We start from the raw sequence: 16566 nt of genomic DNA, 5'->3' as shown, positions 1-16566 counted from the left end.
AATCCACTTAATAAATATTTTGTTATTGTTACTTTGTAAAATGTGACTTGATTTAGTGAACTACAGTTAGTAGAACAGAGTATAAACACAAATACTTGTCAGCTTGATTGGAAGGCCTCAATGACCGATCAAATGTGGTAGATTTAAATTTAGACAGACTGGTTGCCACAGCATTGGTTGTTACCCACATCGCTCTAGGTCTGGGATTTTGAGTCCGGCAACTAGTCATCGTTCTGCCCATAGAGATCCTAATGACTAATTATGTGGTCCTACTGCCAGGGGGCTCTCTGGCTGGGAGTCCTAGCCACGTATGCGCCCCAGACAACGATTCTCCTCTTCCTCTCTGGCCCCAGTTCGTGCTCATAACATGTCTGCCGGCTGAATGGTTTGTTTTTGCTAGCCGGCTCGTTTGAAGAAAGTATCTGGTGGAGCTTGACTGGGTAAGATGAGCAACGTACAAATACAAGTCGTACTAATTGTGTCATGCATTTAGCTAGCTGGTCATATCCATAATTCCCATGCAACATCAGTTAACGTTAGTACAGAAGCGTAATCTTCTAAACGAGCTAACATTTGTATATCTTTTTTTACATTTTTTTGTGTATCTTTCAGCTGACGTTAGCCTAGCTGGCTAGCTAGGTTACGTATACCGTTTTTTTGTCTGACCTAACTACCTATACATGCATTTTGATGTAGCCTGCGTCGAATAAATGAATATACGTTAACGGAGTCCTCACATCGGTGATATTGTTAGTCAAATAGCTAGCTAAAATAGCATGGATTTGGATGGGATTTTCTGGTGCTTTCATCAATGTGCCCATTCACACGTTTACCTGCACTCTCACTGGCTAGAATGGTCCCACCTGATCTCGCTTCCCCTCGTCTGCCTTCCATATTTGAGAACACATATTTCCATTGTTAGAGCTGTCATAAGACTATCTTGTCAATATATTATTATTTGTAGGTCAGTCACGGCCAATTAACCCTGCTCCAACAGATATCCACAAATCCGCCATGGCAGACATCAAGAACTTCCTGTATGCTTGGTGTGGGAAGAAGAAACTTAGCTATGACATTCGAGCAGCTGGAAACAAAAACCGGCAGAAGTTTCTGTGTGAGGTCAGTTGTATTCTTTAAAATGTGTCTGCATCAGCAATGATCTGGTAAATAACATTCATATTTTGACCTCTTCCAAGGTTCGTATTGAGGGATTCAACTACACTGGAATGGGAAACTCCACCAATAAGAAGGATTCCCAGGCAAATGCTGCCAGAGACTTAGTCAATTATCTTGTCGGAGCTGGAGAAATGAATGCAGCTGAAGTCCAAGCCCTTGGGGTCAGCTATTAACATATTACACCTAATGCTTTTTTATCATTCAAGATAAAACATTTTGTCATGCACATGTGATGATAACGTATTAAAAATACTTTTCATATTTATAGGTAAGTGTACCTGACTTCAGTGAGCCTAGCTGTGGGGGAGCAGGGGGTGATAAAGGCAACATCGGCTTTGGAAGTCTTCCTCCAAGTGCACCTCACCTGGTTGTGAAAGCTGAACAAGGTATTGTTTTATTTTTTATTTAACTAGGCAAGTCAGTTAAAGAACAAATTCTTATTTACAATGACGGCCTAGGAACAGTGGGTTAACCGCCTTGTTCAGGGGCAGAACAACAGATTTTTACCTTGTCAGCTCTGGGATTCGATTACTGGCCCAACGCTTTAACCACTAGGCTACTTGCTGCCCCACTAGACTGACTTCACCAAGTCCTGTATAGTCTGTTTTGTGAACTCTCTTTATGTGGTGTCATAACTCATGTTGATGTTTAACTGTTGCTTCAGCGAATGAACCTTCTGGACCATTCCCAGGTGTCACTGGTTTGGGATATTCGGGAGGTGATAGTGGAGGCAATTATTCTGGAGGTGCTGGAAACAGCAATGCTCCATGGGATCGTGGGGCCAAACTTAAGGACTACTACTCAAAGAGAGATGAGCAAGAGGCACAGGCAGTAGGACCTGTCAATTCACAATATTTATAAAGTGTTGTGGTTTCATGTCTATCATTAGCTATGTTTATGCTGAATTACATTTAATAGGCAATGCATTTGTAGTAATTCATGGTCTTCACACATGTTGTATTTTAAACTTTGACATGTTTATTTTCCCCTTCAAGACTGGAGTCTGAGGAGGTAGATCTGAATGCAGGACTCCATGGCAACTGGACTTTAGAGAATGCCAAAGCCCGTCTGAACCAGTTTTTCCAGAAGGAGAAGAATCAAACCGATTACAAATACAGCCAAGTTGGGCCTGACCACAACAGGTCAGGTGGATATTTCAGCCTGGAAGTTGATCAGCTAGCCTGGTGGAACCAGCCTGAACTATGGTGTACCAGGCTGGTTCCAATTAGCTAGTGATCAAATTGTATTTGTCACATGGCCGAATACAACAGGTGTTGCCCTTACAGTGCAATGCTTACTTACAAGCCCTTAACCAACAATGTAGTTTAAAGAAAATACCTAAAAAAGTAAGAGATAAGAATAACAAGTAATTAAAGAGCAGCAGTAAATAACAATAGTGGGGCTATATAATAGCAGGTACCAGTACAATGTGCGGGGGCACAGGTGTCAAGGTAATTGAGGTAATATGTATTTGTAGGTAAAGTTATCAAAGTGACTATGCATCTATAGTAACAGAGAGTAGTAGTAGCAGCGCGTGGGGGGGCTTCCTCTGACACCGCCCGGCACAGAGGTCCTGGATGGCAGGAAGCCCGGCCCTCTGTAGTGCCTTGTGGTCTGAGGCCGAGCAGCCGCCACACCAGACAGCGATGCAACCCATCGGGATGCCTAGTTATTGAGATTTTCTATAGATTCATTTGTAACCTAGTTTATCAGGAATATTGCTCCAACGCATTCATGACAAACCAAAGAGCTGAGCCTTAGACATACATTAGTTATGTGGACTGTATGTTTTTCTGCTGGACTGCTATGGAGACAGATCCCTCATGGGTGTGCGGTTAACACCTGAGAGATCTCGGTGAAGTCATTTTGGAACTATTCATACTTCAACCATAGAGATTCTATAATCCAATAATTAGTTATTGGATATCTATGACCTCAACCAATACCTTGTACAAATATTGATCCTATTTGAATTTACCTGGACTAAGTCATTCTTAATATAAAAAGATGTGGACATGTGGTGCCAGAATTCACAACCTTACTTGTCAAGACATATGGTATCCTTTAGGCTGCACTAAAGTTGTCACATGGTTGCATCCACAATGGGGTATGGAATGGGCAGAATATTGTGTGGTTTTGATTTCTGGTGTTACTTGCTCCACTAGGGGTGGAACAGTCTGGCTGTGGTGATCAGGTTGATTGTTGATTGAAGTCTGGCAGAAAAACATACTGGCTCCCTCAAGTTCTCATCAGAGTGGACAATGGACTTGTCAAGCTCCGAGGTCAGTTGGTCCAATGTTTAATACATGTTTTATCAACTGTAAAAGCATGACAGTTACACATCATTCTGAATTCAGATACATTAGGCTTAGTAACATTATGGATGATGGGATTTTTTCACTTCTACTTTAGGAGCTGTATTGCTGAGATGCAGTTGTTTGTTAGACAGCTTGGTAGAAGGAAGTACCGACTTTTTCAGTCAACTCAAACTGAATTGTCTATCGGACGTAAACTGCTTTGTTTAAATGTTTGTAGATGAGTCTCAGAAATATTCGATATTACCAAGTTCTGGAGAAAAATGTAAGCGTTGACAAAATTGTTTAGTGCCTCTCTGGAGATGACAAGTATGACTTCACATGCCGAGTAAGAAATACATTTGAATTTGTTTTGTAGAGATAATTGCCCGCGAGCATGGCTCTAACAAGAAGCTGGCAGCCCAGTCCTCTGCGCTGTCTATCGTCCGTCAACTTTACCATCTGGGTGTCATTGAGCCTTATACTGGCATGACTAAGAAGAAAGAGGGGGAAATTGTAAGTAACGTGTTTTACTGCTGGGGGAAAAAAATGTTTCACTTTTTGGAGTACATTTGTTTAATAATACGACGTCTTCATGTTGTATGCTTTGTGTTTGTTCACCTTATTTCAACATCTGTCTCAAGGTTACAACAAAGTATGCAGCAAGTCTTTTTTAACCCTAGCGTTGAACCTTGGTGTCTTCACAGTTGGAAGATTTTGAGGTGAATGTGGTAGATGATCTGCAACATCAGCTAAAGAGTATTGCCCAAGAACTGGGTGTTGTAATTCCACCTCCAGTAAGTCTAATTTATATGATTACATTTATTAACCTTTATACAGTTTCAATTAGTATCTGACCTGTGGCACAGAAAAGCAAGGTACTGTATGTGATTGATTTGAGTATGACTTTGAATATGAGGATTGAGTTAAACATTTTGCCTGTCCCCCGCCACCTGATCCAAGTACCATAGTGTCCCTAGTCCAAGGGAAGATGGCTGTGTTTGAGCCCTCCCAGAGACAAACCTTGGCCGGGGTGGTGCCCTGGTCCCCCTCCGCAAGTTAACTGGAACCCCTGGACCAGCAGCAATATCGACGAGGCCCCACTAGCATTTGTGAGACAGACTTGTTTCTAGCTGTACATTTACTAAAAGAAATGCAACAATATATCTGTATTTTCTGTGGTTATTCTCTTCATAATGTGTCCTTACTTTCTCTAAAGTAAAGCAGTCTATTTTGTCATGGTAGACCTGCCATCCCATCTAAAAGTATCATTCCCATTTCCCCCTAGTGCACCCCAGAGCAAATCAGCACTGACCTCCAACATGAGCTGACCTGTCAATTGGAACAAGATCAAAGCCTACAGAAGGTGTTGTTGCCTTGACTTACTAGCTATTATCTTGATTTAGTGTTAAATTATGGTCTGTTATGTCTGACTGACATGCAAAAACGTGTCTCCTAGGTCATTGGGGAGTGAGATGGGCTTCCAGTGAAGAATTATGAGAGGGAGAACATCTCTGCTGTTCAGGGTAACTCAGTGGTGATCATTCGAGGGGCGACTGGCTGTGGCAAAACCACCCAGGTTCCCCAGTACATCCTGGATCAGTTCATCAAGAGTGGGAGGGCGTCCGACTGTAACATTATTGTAACCCAGGTAAGACTCAAAATGAAATATGCATGGACTTCCATGTTTGTGATAAGATAATGACTTTGTCTCCTTGGGACATTTTGGCAGTGTGTAAACGTTAAAAGATATTACAAACAGAAACACAGGTCCAGGACATGTTCTGTGACATGAATGTATATAGAATGTAAAAGTGCAGATGGCTTAATGACTGACTGCTTTATCACAGTGTCCTCCTTCCCTTCTTTCTCAGCCCTGGCGTATCAGTGCAGTGTCTGTGGCAGAGCGTGTTTCCTATGAGAGAGGAGAGGATGTCGGTAAGAGCTGTGGGTACAGTGTCCGCTTTGAATCCATCCTCCCATGGCCCCATGCCAGCATCATGTTCTGCACTGTTGGTAAGTGTCTCTCATATCCTCATTTTTCATTCATACATTAGGTGTTTTTGTGTAGCTAATACAGCCTGGATGTAAGCATTGCAGAAGTAGGGCTGTCCCAGACAAAATAAAATCTTGGTCGACCAAGAGTGAAACATTTCTTGTGAAATGTTTAAACGTGTATTTTTCCATATACAGACACATCCTATGTGTTTTACTCAAATCAACTGTATGCACTGTTTGTCTGATGCTTTAAGCAAATTGTTTGATGAAATAATTAAAAAACACAAATGACTAGAGGGAGTCTGACCGCAATTGATTTGATTGTGCCGGGCCTGGCTCAGACAGCGAGTGACTGGGTGACTAGCACCTGTTTTTTTTCTCTCTATTCCCTGCTGCAGCGACCACCACGGTACACAAACCGTTTGTGTTGCTGAAGCTGCAACATAATTACAGCCATTTCTGACTGAAAAGTACTGTTACCGAAATCCCTCATTTGTTGTTTTGGAATAACATTCCCTATTCCCTCAAGCCTTGCTCTCTTTACATGACACATGTACGCATCTCATGCACGTGACCAATAGGGCCTGACCTTTTAGCCTTTCATAATTACATCAATAAATAGGTTATAACAAACTCTGAACACTGTAATACATGTGGCAGAAAAATTGGAATCAGAGGACGTGACAAATAAACTCAAAACGGGAGAACGTTTACTGGTTGCTCAGGGGGTAAAGGGAAGTCAGATGTGTGGCATAAATTTGACTAGTTGTGGAAAGTAGATCAAGAAAGGTAAGGAGCAAACGCTTCGTGCATATTGTATGTGCCAAACTGGTGCTGTTAGATTACAATATAATTTTCATGACCGTTTCGAACAATGTAAACAACACCAAATAAATTCTATGCATAACAGAGAGTCTGATGTAAAACCTTTTATTACAGCAAAGATCAAAAACAGTTGCATTCATTTGTGAATGCAATATCTGAAATGGAGCACTTTTGCCCTCTTTATTGTGTATACTAATTATTCAATGGTCACTTTATTTTACTTTAAAACTAAAATTCTTGATTGCATTTCAAATCATGATTGACTCGTATGCTGTGTGATGACATGAATGAATAAAAGATTGATTGATACAGTAGCCTATATAATTGAAATATAGGCCTAAGTAAGTTACGGTATTAAGACTAAACTGGACGTGCTCTGAGGCCTACAGCTCGATGGTTATACAAGGCTGCTATACTAAGCTTACTAATGATAATAACATTACTTATTATTATAATGATGATAATAATAGCAATATTAACAAGAAGTAGATCAAGGAAATACTAGGGTTATTATTTTATATATATATATATATATATTTTGGAAAGGTGTAAACAACACTAAATCAATTAAAAATAATACCAGAGAATTAAGTTGGGGTTTCCTCTCTCCTCACTTTTCTTACATAATATAACCATATACAATTTCGGTAGCACATGTCTTAGACTGATGGACTGTACCATACCCATGGTTACACAATGGATCAGTCCACTCAGATGGGCACGAATCAGACAGGTGTCTTGAACACCATGATCTTTTTTTTTCTTTTCTTTTCATTTATTTTCTTTTTTTTGCTACTACTCGACTAAAGAAATCTAAGAAACAGCCTATCCACCAAACAATCGATCAATCGACTAAATGGGGTCGGCCCTAAGCAGAAGACACATTGAATTGTTTTGATATTGTCATGTTAATATACAGTGCCTTCGGAAAGTATTCAAACCCTTGACTTTTTCCACATTTTGTTACGTTACAACCTTATTCTAAAAGGGATTAAATCGTTTTTCCCCATCAATCTATGCACAATACCCCATAATGACAAAGCAAAAAAGGGTTTTTAGAAAAAAAACAAAAAATGGAAATATACATTTACATAAGTATTCAGACCCTTTACTCAGTATGCTGTTGATACACCTTCGTCAGCGATTACAGCCTCGAGTCTTCTTGCATATGACGCTACAAGCTTGGCACACCTGTATTTGGTGATTTTTCTCACATTTTTCTCTGCAGATCCTCTTAAGCTCTGTCAGGTGGATGGGGAGCATCGCTGCTCTGGCTAGGCAACTCAAGGACATTCTGAGACTTGTCCCGAAGCCACTCCGGCGTTGTCTTGGCTGTGTGCTTAGGGTCATTGTCCTGTTGGAAGGTGAACCTTCGCCCCAATCTGAGGTCCTGAGCGCTCTGGAGGAGGTTTTCATCAAGGATCTTTCTGTACTTTGCGCCATTCATCTTTGCCTCGATCCTGACTAGTCTCCCAGTCCCTGCCGCTGAAAAACATCCCCACAGCATGATGCTGCCACCACCGTGCTTCACCGTAGGTATGGCGCCAGGTTTCCTCCAGACGTGACGCTTGGCGTTCAGGCCAAAGAGTTCAATCTTGGTTTCATCAGACCAGATAATCTTGTTTCTCATGTTCATTAAAAAATTAAAAAATGTTATTTTCTGGATTTTTTTTCTTCTAATTTTGTCTGTCATAGTTGAAGTGTACCTATGATGAAAATTACAGGCCTCTCTCATATTTTTAAGTAGAAGAACTTGCACAATTGGTGGCTGACTAAATACTTTTTTGCCCCACTGTATGTACATGCATGCATACATACATACATACATACATACATACACACATACATTTTGGACACACCTTCTCATCCAAGGGTTTTCTTTATCTCTACTATTTTAAACATTGTAGAATAATAGTGAAGATATCAAAACTATGAAAAAACACATATGGAATCATGTAACAAAAAGGTGTTAAACAAATCTAAATATATTTTAGATTCTTCAAAGTAGCCACCCTTTGCCTTGATGACAGCTTTGCACACTCTTGGCATTCTCTCAACCAGCTTCATGAGGAATGCTTTTCCAACAGTCTCGAAGGAGTTCCCACATATGCTGAGCACTTGTTTGCTGCTTTTCCTTCACGCTGCAGTCCAACTCATCCCAAACCATCTCAATCGGGTTGAGGTCAGGTGAGGTCATCTGGTCATCTGATGCAGCACTCCATCACTCTCCTTGGTCAAATAGCGCTTACACATCCTGGAGGTGTGCTGGGTCATTGTCCTGTTGAAAAACAAATGATAGTCCCACTAAGTGCAAACGAAATGGGATGGTGTATAGCTGCAGAATGCTGTGGTAGCCATGCTGGTTAAGTGTGCCTTGAATTCTAAATAAACCACAGGCAGTGTCACCAGCAAAGCACCGTCACACCTCCTCCATGCATTACGGCGGGAACCACATATTCGAAGATCATCCATTCACCTACTCTGAGTCTCACAATGACACAGCGGTTAGAACCAAAAATCTCAAATTTGGACTCATCAGACCAAAGAACAGATTTCCACCGGTCTAATGGCCAATGCTCATGTTTCTTGGCCCAAGCAAGTCTTTCCTCTTATTGGTGTCCTTTAGTAGTGGTTTCTTTGCAGCAATTCGACCATGAAGGCCTGATTCACGCAGTCTCCTCTGAACAGTTGATGTTTAGATGTGTCTGTTACTTGAGCTCTGTGACGCATTTATTTGGGATGCAATTTCTGAGGCTGGTAACTAATGAACTTATCCTCTGCAGCAAGGTAACTTTGTATCTTCCTTTCCTGTGGCCGTCCTCATGAGAGCCAGTTTCATCAGCGCTTGATGGTTTTTGCGACTACACTTGAAGAGACTTTCAAAGTTCTTGACATTTTCAGGATTGACTGACCTTCACGTCTTAAAGTAATGATGGACTGTCGTTTCTCTTTGCTTAGTTGAACTATTCTTGCCATAATATAGACTTGGTCTTTCACCAAACAGGGCTATCTTCTGTATACCACCCCAACACAACTGATTAGCTCAAACACATTAAGAAGGAAAGAAACTCCACAAATTAACTTTGAACAAAGCACACCTGTTAAGCTGGTTGAGAGAATCCCAAGAGTGTGCAAAACTGTCATCAAGGCAAAGGGTGGCTACTTTGAATAATGTCAAATATATTTTGATTTGTTTAACAATGTTTTGGTTACTACACTATTCCATATGTGTTAGTTCATGGTTTTGATGTCTTCACTATTATTATACAATGTAAACATTTTAGAAAAACCCTGGAATGAGTAGGTATGTATAAACTTTTGACTGGTACTGTATTTCAAAATGAAAATCAAATTTACTAGCCTAACTTTGTAGGCCGCATGTGCTGCACCAGAATCACATGTTCTCTCCCTCCTTTGTCAAGGTTTGAACGGTGTGCATATTCCAGTCCATATAATACATTACAGTAATCCAGTTCCCACTCAAAAGGATTAGCCTACTGGAGCTAGTTTCAGTTATTTACCCAAGACAGCATATACAGTGCCTTTGGAAAGTATTCAGACCCATTTACTTTTTCCACGTTTTGTTACGTTACAGACTTACTCTAAAATTGGTTAAATAAATGTTTTCCCTCCATCTACACACAATACTCCATAATGACAGAGCGAAAAATTGCACACAAAAAACGAACTCTTATTTACGTAAGTATTCAGACCCTTTACTATGAAACTTGCAATGGAGTTCAGGTACATCCTGTTTCCATTGATCATCTATGAGATGTTTCTACAACTTGATTGGAGTCCACCTGTGGTAAATTCAATTGATTGGACATACACCTGTCTATATAAGGACCCACAGTTGACAGTGCATGTCAGAGCAAAAACCAAGCCAGGAGGTTGACGGAATTGTCCGTGGAGCTCCGAGACAGGATTGTGACGAGGCATAGATCTGGGGAAGAGTACCCAAAAACTTCTGCAGTATTGAAGGTCCCCAAGAACACAGTGGCCTCCATCATTCTTAAATGGAAGAAGTTTGGAACCACCAAGACTTCCTAGAGCTAGCCAAACTGAGCAATCGGGTGAGAAGAGCCTTGGTCAGGGAGGTGGCCAAGTACCCGAGTGAGTATCCTTGCAAGTATCCTTGCAAAGCTTCCAATCGAGCCACGGCTGGGAAAGATGATGATTATGGGCTGCATATTCAAGTGAGTGAGTGCTGCATCAGAAGTCGTGCATGAATTGAGTAAAAATCCTTCCCTAAGATACTATTCAATATTGACAAATCGCTATACACATGCACTGTTTTGATTCCAATGAGAAATGGTTTCAGTAGTAGGTGCTTTCTCTGCTCTGCTTTCTAGTGTTGGAGATGCAGTGTGCACCATCTCTGCAGCGTCATGCTTCCCAGGGCCCTTCATCAACGATGGCAAGCGCTTGCGCTACGTGCACCATAACTTTGCTGGCACCCGCTTCTCAGACCACGTGGTACTGCTGTTAGTCTTCTAGGCTTGGGACGAGGTGAGTCCCGGCTTAATAGAAACATGCAACATGTACATCTAGAAAACAACCAATCCGCTCTTATGGATTAGAATGAAACGCTCCTATTCTCTCTCACTACCTGGAAAATGAAGATCAGAAAGGCTTGTTAAATTCATTGTAGAATTTGGAGGTGAGGATGAGGAGTGCAGATTCTGTGAACACAAGAGGCTCAACATATCCACAATGAGGATGACCTGGGAGGCCAAAGTGCAGCCGAAGGAGATCCTCATCAACTCTGGCTTCGCTGAGGGTAAATTGTCTGTCTCAAATGCCCTATGGATCCTGGGCAAAAGTAGTGCACTTTATTGGGAATAGGGTGCAATGTGAACAACACAATTTGTGTAGCTGTATTGGCATCATTTACAATCACATCTGAAATAGTTTACTGTTTTTTTGTCTTTTTCTAAGAGTGTTTGATGACACAGATGTTCAACAACGTTGGACCTGACCTCAACCTTGACGTGGTCATCTCTCTCCTGACATACGGCTCCTATCCCAACGTGTGCTACCACAAGGAGAAGAGGAAGATTCTCACCACTGAGGGGCGCAATGCCCTCATCCATAAATGCTCTGTCAACTGCCCCTTCAGCAGCCAGGACATTACCTACCCATCACCGTTCTTTGTCTTTAGTGAAAAGGTAGGATCTCAAATTAGAAGTTGTCAATGTCTACATAATATGAATATACTGGTGTGTCATAGGTTTACTATGCTATAGGTTGTGTACCGGTTATTTAGGCGCTTAAATGTGAGCTAATGGGGTCACTCTGTCAGTGTTCGATGACAAGTTATGATTGTAAATTGGTGTACAATTCAGTCTGACTGCACCAACCAGTTAACACTACTACTACAGTTCATGACCACTCGTCTTTTGTTTTCCACCAGATCCGGACTCGAGCCATCTCCGCCAAAGGAATGACACCAGTCAGCCCACTCCAGCTGATCTTATTTGCCGCCAAGAAATTCACATCAAACGGGGAAATCATTGAGCTGGATGATTGGTGAGTGTAGCTACCATCTTTTAAAGTGGTGCAATAGTGGAAACATGTTTTTTCCTGCATATCTACTTAGAATACTAAAAAGGGTTTTAGATTAAGCATAAATTGTGGGGTCAAGCAAATAAAACCACCATCGGTATTTACAGGATCAAACTGAAGATACCTCATGACGTGGCTGGTTGCATAGCTGCATTGAGGGCTGGAATGGAGGCCCTTGTTGTGGAAGTCATCAAAGACCCTGAGTACATCAGACAGCTGGACCCCACAAACGAGCGCATGCTCAACATCATCCTCCAAATCACCAAGCCCTCCGCATCCGGGCTTAACCTCATGGTCAACAATCTACGGTAAGATCAACACGACTGACTTCTCAGCTCAGGGTAGTAGGAAAATATCGAGATTATGTCCCAAATAGCACCCTTTTCACAACATAGTCCACTACTTTTGACCAAAGCTCTAGCAGCCATAGTCTGATAAACATGACATACCATACATACTTGTAGTGGCATTATTGGATTAGTTTATTCTGTGTAGGTTATCAACATTTGTATACAGTATGATCTACTCCACTCAGTGAGTAGTAGCACAGCATATTACTTTTTTCAGTAGTGAGATACAGTGGGGCAAAAAAGTATTTAGTCAGCCACCAATTGTGCAAGTTCTCCCACTTAAAAAGATGAGAGAGGCCTGTAATTTTCATCATAGGTACACTTCAACTATGACAGACAAAATGAGGAAATAAATCCAGAGAATCACATTGTAGGATTTTTAATGAATTTATTTGCAAATTATGGTGGAAAATAAGTATTTGGTCACCTACAAACAAGCAAGATTTCTGGCTCTCACAGACCTGTAACTTCTTCTTTAAGAGGCTCCTCTGTCCTCCACTCGTTACCTGTATTAATGGCACCTGTTTGAACTTGTTATCAGTATAAAAGACACCTGTCCACAACCTCAAACAGTCACACTCCAAACTCCACTATGACCAAGACCAAAGAGCTGTCAAAAGGACACCAGAAACAAAATTGTAGACCTGCACCAGGCTGGGAAGACTGAATCTGCAATAGGTAAGCAGCTTGGTTTGAAGAAATCAACTGTCGGAGCAATTATTAGGAAATGGAAGACATACAAGACCACTGATAATCTCCCTCGATCTGGGGCTCCACGCAAGATCTCACCCCGTGGGGTCAAAATGATCACAAGAACGGTGAGCAAAAATCCCAGAACCACACGGGGGGACCTAGTGAATGACCTGTAGAGAGCTGGAACCAAAGTAACAAAGCCTACCATCAGTAACACACTACGCCGCCAGGGACTCAAATCCTGCAGTGCCAGACGTGTCCCCCTGCTTAAACCAGTACATGTCCAGGCCCGTCTGAAGTTTGCTAGAGAGCTTTTGGATGATCCAGAAGAAGATTGTGAGAATGTCATATGGTCAGATGAAACCAAAATATAACTTTTTGGTAAAAACTCAACTCGTCGTATTTGGAGGACAAAATGCTGAGTTGCATCCAAAGAACACCATACCTACTGTGAAGCATGGGGGTGGAAACATCATGCTTTGGGGCTGTTTCTCTGCAAAGGGACCAGGACGACTGATCCGTGTAAAGGAAAGAATGAATGGGGCCATGTATCGTGAGATTTTGAGTGAAAACCTCCTTCCATCAACAAGGGCTTTAAAGATGAAACGTGGCTGGGTCTTTCAGCATGACAATAATCCCAAACACACCGCCCGGGCAATGAAGGAGTGGCTTCGTAAGAAGCATTTCAAGGTCCTGGAGTGGCCTAGCCAGTCTCCAGATCTCAACCCCATAGAAAATCTTTGGAGGGAGTTGAAATCCGTGTTACCCAGCAACAGCCCCAAAACATCACTGCTCTAGAGGAGATCTGCATGGAGGAATGGGCCAAAATACCAGCGACAGTGTGTGAAAACCTTGTGAAGACTTACAGAAAACATTTGACCCTTGTCATTGACAACAAAGGGTATATAACAAAGTATTGAGAAACTTTTGTTATTGACCAAATACTTATTTTCCACCATAATTTGATATCAATTCATTGAAAATCCTACAATGTGATTTTCTGGAGGGAAAAAAATCGTAAAATCATAGGTACACATAGTTGAAGTGTACCTATGATGAAAATTACAGGCCTCTCTCATCTTTTTAAGTGGGAGAACATGCACAATTGGTGGCTAACTAAATATTTTTTGCCCCACTGTATGTCTGTTTTGAAAACCAAATACAGCTGGTTTACATACACTGCTCAAAAAAATAAAGGGAACACTAAAATAACACATCCTAGATCTGAATGAATGAAATATTCTTATTAAATACTTTTTTCTTTACATAGTTGAATGTGCTGACAAATCAAATTTATCAAGCCATGGAGGTCTGGATTTGGAGTCACACTCAAAATTAAAGTGGAAAACCACACTACAGGCTGATCCAACTTTAATATAATGTCCTTAAAACAAGTCAAAATGAGGCTCAGTAGTGTGTGTGGCCTCCACGTGCCTGTATGACCTCCCTACAACGCCTGGGCATGCTCCTGATGAGGTGGCGGATGGTCTCCTGAGGGATCTCCTCCCAGACCTGGACTAAAGCATCCGCCAAACAGTCTGTGGTGCAATGTGGCGTTGGTAGATGGAGCGAGACATGATGTCCCAGATGTGCTCAATTGGATTCAGGTCTGGGGAACGGACAGGCCAGTCCATAGCATCAATGCCTTCCTCTTGCAGGAACTGCTGACACACTCCAGCCACATGAGGTCTAGCATTGTCTTGCATTAGGAGGAACCGAGGGCCAACCGCACCAGAATATGGTCTCACAAGGGGTCTGAGGATCTCATCTCGGTACCTAATGGCAGTCAGGCTACCTCTGGCGAGCACATTGAGGGCTGTGCGCCCCCCCCAAAGAAATGCCACCTCACACCATGACTGACCCACCGCCAAACCGGTCATGCTGGAGGATGTTGCAGGCAGCAGAACGTTCTCCACGGCGTCTCCAGACTCTGTCACGTGCTCAGTGTGAACCTGCTTTCATCTGTGAAGAGCACAGGGCGCCAGTGGCGAATTTGCCAATCTTGGTGTTCTCTGGCAAATGCCAAACGTCCTGCACGGTGTTGGGCTGTAAGCACAACCCCCACCTGTGGACGTTGGGCCCTCATGGAGACTGTTTCTGACCGTTTGAGCAGACACATGCACATTTGTGGCCTGCTGGAGGTCATTTTGCAGGGCTCTGGCAGTGCTCCTCCTTGCACAAAGGCGGAGGTAGCGGTTCTGCTGCTGGGTTGTTGCCCTCCTACGGCCTCCTCCACGTCTCCTGATGTACTGGCCTGTCTCCTGGTAGCGCCTCCATGCTCTGGACACTACGCTGACAGACACAGCAAACCTTCTTGCCACAGCTCGCATTGATGTGCCATCCTGGATGAGCTGCACTACCTGAGCCACTTGTGTGGGTTGTAGACTCCATCTCATGCTACCACTAGAGTGAAAGCACCGCCAGCATTCAAAATTGACCAAAACATCAGCCAGGAAGCATAGGAACTGAGAAGTGGTCTGTGGTCCCCACCTGCAGAACTACTCCTTTATTGGTGGTGTCTTGCTAATTGCCTATAATTTCCACCTGTTGTCTATTCCATTTGCACAACAGCATGTGAAATTTATTGTCAATCAGTGTTGCTTCCTAAGTGGACAGTTTGATTTCACAGAAGTGTGATTGACTTGGAGTTACATTGTGTTGTTTAAGTGTTCCCTTTATTTTTTTGAGCAGTGTATTTTTCTGTCTTTATCAGTTTTGCCGTTGGTCCACGTCCTCCTAAAATGGGCAGGTTTGATGGAAGTGGAGGAGGGTACAGAGGAGGAGGAAGTAACAGAGGAAGCCGTGGCGGAGTGTAGGTGGTGGATACAGGGGGTGTCAGGGATATTAGAGCATGTACATTTTTGGATGTTGTATATAAAAATGCATAATATGATGTTTGTTTATTTGACTGTAATATTAGAAAAATGTCTACGGATGTTTTTGTTTTAGTTGTGCATTGTGTGACACCCCACCACCACCACTTTGAAGTCAAGGTTATTGGCCCACATATAATAATTTAACAATTTTAAGTCTTTGTTATATAGATCATCCATTCTCTGTATTATCTCTTAGACTGACTCATTGGATTAGTTAGTGTTAAATATTTCATTTCATGAGCTTCATTTTGTCAGTGATTTATAACTTAAAGATGATCATTAAAGAAATCAATTCAATAAAATACTTTTCTCCAACACCGCCAGATTTCCTTTGCATTTCCTCTGAAGGCACAAAAAGAAGCACCATTTTGAAAAAAACATTTAATTCATTGTTCATATAAAGTGCACGTTTATGGGGCCAGTGCATAAAGAAAGCTTTTAACTTTACATTGAAATGGACATGAACACAAGAAAAATAATCGACTTAAGTAGTAACAGCTGTTGCATGGCAAGATACTGAGCAAACAGCTACATTCAATAGTGAATTGTCTGTCAAAGGTCTGGTTTCTTCAACTTGTTTTAACCATTGTGTACAACACATTTATGCTGCAATCCTAGACTCAGGAATCCTACATCGCCCTTTGTGTTGTACTCCAGTTTGTTGGTGGTGATCTCCATGCTGAGTTTCTGCAGGGCCTTGGAAAGATGATCTGTCTTGTTCATGTCCCCACTGGCTGTCTGCTCCAGGTCCTCACTCACTTTGTACAGATTGTCAGGAACAAGAAT

At 42.0% G+C, this 16566-nt stretch overlaps 1 pseudogene; it reads left to right on the top strand.

Moving 5' to 3' along the window:
- Positions 1-170: 170 nt before the first annotated feature.
- LOC112259606 lies at positions 171-15752 on the top strand (annotated as a pseudogene).
- The last annotated feature ends 814 nt before the right edge of the window (positions 15753-16566 follow it).

This window comes from Oncorhynchus tshawytscha, linkage group LG10, assembly GCF_018296145.1.
Source record: "Oncorhynchus tshawytscha isolate Ot180627B linkage group LG10, Otsh_v2.0, whole genome shotgun sequence".
NCBI lineage: Eukaryota > Metazoa > Chordata > Actinopteri > Salmoniformes > Salmonidae > Oncorhynchus > Oncorhynchus tshawytscha.
Note: the sequence above shows the minus strand (reverse complement) of the source record. Positions and strands in the feature narration are given on the sequence as shown.